Raw genomic sequence first — 2,469 nt, 5'->3', positions numbered from 1 at the left:
AATTTGTATGGTGGTATATTATCCATTACATAAAATTTTTTGGAGGGGGCGGTTACTAGGGATTGAACTCAGGAACACTAAACCACTGAGCCACATCCCCAGCCCTATTCTGTATTTTATTTAGAGACAGGATCTCAACAGACTTGCTTAGCATCTTGTTTTTTGCTGAGGCTGGTTTTGAACTCATGATCCTCCTGTCTCAGCCTCCTGAGTCCCTGGGAAAAATTTACCTTCTTGACCATTTTTTTGATGAACATTTCAGTGGCATAACATACATTCACATAGTTGTGCTAGTGTTGCCACCCTCATAGAACTCTTCTCATCTTGCACAATGGAACAACTGCTCATTCTTTCTTCTTCCAACCCCTGGCAGCTATCATCCTATGTCTGTCTCTATGAATTTGACTACTCCAGGTACCCCATTGAGTGGAATCATACAGTATTAAAAAATTAAATGCTTCACAAATTTGCATGTCACTCTTTGCTTAGAGACCATGCTAATTTTCCCTCTGTTGTTCTAATTTTAGTGTATGTGCTGCCTTGGTAATCACTTTGGCTAGTGTGTGAGGGAAGAACAGGAGCTCATCAGACTTAAAATCAAGGAAGCTTCTGTCCAAAGGCAGGACGCTGTGATAATAATGTTTTCTGTGTTGATAAAAAGGCAAGAGGGAATGCTGAAGGACATGAGTTTAAAAGGCCAAAAGATGTCAGACGCTAAAGAGCTTTGTAAACTGTTTAAGAGTTTGGAGTTACAGACAATCAGAATGGAATAGGGAATTATTATTATTTATATTTTGGGTGAATAATTCTAGAACAAAAAGAAGGCCTAGAAAAGGATAATTTCTAAGACAGAAAGACCAATTAGAAAGCTATGGCAAGTAACTTGGTAATCTTCTTTCTCTCTCCTTTTTTCTTTTCTCAGTTCACCACAGTGTTAAGAATAGGTATTACATATTTGTAGATTATGATGAAATTTGTGCCTGTACTGTATTATTACATCCTTACTCATAATCTTCTTCCCCAAGCTTAGAATAAAATTTTAATATTTTAGAAAAATCTTATATTTTAGCAAAGAATCCAGAGAAGCCAAAGTCAAAATCTAAAATTTACATTTACATAAAAGCATTTTGGGGAGAAATCTCCTCTCCTAGGTCCATCTCATTTCTTTCCTTATGTGATTTGCATAGCAGTTGAGTATACTAAATCACTTAATGGTTAGTTTCTCTGGAGCTCTATGTGAATCACTTGTTATTTATTCAGTTATTTTTAAGAAAATGGAACCCAAACACAGAACCCAAACCTATATTTTTTTCTTCATGACAAAATTTCTGACATTATATCCCTTAACGACTTGCATGTGGTTTAGAAGTAAGCAGGATGAATATGGATGTTCTGTGATTGGACAAAACCAGTGTGGGGCTTGCTGCTGGCAATATAGAATTCTTCTTAATGTCTTAATGTAACCCAGTGAGAGAATTACTGGCTTGGGAGACGAGAAGGGGAAATAATCCTCTTCCTGCCTGTGAAAAAGGTTCATGGCTGACACCAAAAAACAGGCAACAAGAGAAAAGCATTTTGAACTGATTTGATCTTATTTTTATGTGACATGAAACCTTCACAATGAAGACCCAAAGACCCAGATCTTTTTTTATGCTCAGGAGTGATGAAGCATGGACAGACATGGAAATAGGACTGGACAAAAGAGTCTGATCTTATAGTGATAAACTTGGTGGGGAACCCACGAAGACCCATCTGTTCAGATTCAGTCAGAAGTCACTGTTATCTCCAAACGAGGGATCTTTTCCTGCTTCTGTACCTTTTCTCTCATCACCATGTCCACCTTAGATGTTCTCTCTTATGCAACTTCCATATGTTGAAATCATAACTATTCTTTGATAACCTGGCAAAGTGCCGCAGTCTCTGGCTGGGCACAAATCACGAGTCTCCACACAGCTTGTAGATTCAAACAGCAATTCTTTATTCCCGAACTCACACCGGCCGTCTACAAATCCACGTTCTCTGCCCAAATCCACACTCTCCCAAATCCACACTCTGCCCAAATATATTGTCTGACCCTCAGAACTCAAGAGGAAACCAGGCAGCAGGATACGCCCTATTCTAAAGGGGGAACACCCTAATCTCCTATTATGCTAAACCGCCCAGGTCACCTTACATGCAATGTCCTGCAAAATGTCCTATTTCCATGAGTCCTTCCACTAAAGAAACATGGGAGTACGCTGGCAAGGAAATTGTCATACCTACTTGGCTGATGGCTCCCAGCAGCAAAGGAGAAAAAAAAAAGCTGTGTTAAGAAAACTTACTGGACGTAGACTCTGCATTCTTTGAAGCCTGGTTGGATTTTGTTCTACCTTTTCCATAGCACTTATTTCATTTTAACTCTAAATGCTTATTTTAAAATTCCTTGAAAATGGGGAGATAATGTCATAATGGTGCTTGAATTCTCTATTT

The 2,469-nt window shown here is 38.6% G+C and overlaps 1 non-coding gene across 1 annotated transcript; it reads right to left on the bottom strand.

Annotated features, from left to right (window-relative positions):
• Positions 1–443: 443 nt before the first annotated feature.
• Positions 444–551, bottom strand: LOC143400543 (U6 spliceosomal RNA). The gene has a single exon (XR_013091463.1). It is a non-coding gene; the product is annotated as a U6 spliceosomal RNA (small nuclear RNA).
• Positions 552–2,469: the final 1,918 nt, after the last annotated feature.

This window comes from Callospermophilus lateralis, chromosome 5, assembly GCF_048772815.1.
Source record: "Callospermophilus lateralis isolate mCalLat2 chromosome 5, mCalLat2.hap1, whole genome shotgun sequence".
Taxonomy (NCBI): domain Eukaryota; kingdom Metazoa; phylum Chordata; class Mammalia; order Rodentia; family Sciuridae; genus Callospermophilus; species Callospermophilus lateralis.
This window is presented reverse-complemented; position numbering and strand designations above follow the sequence as displayed.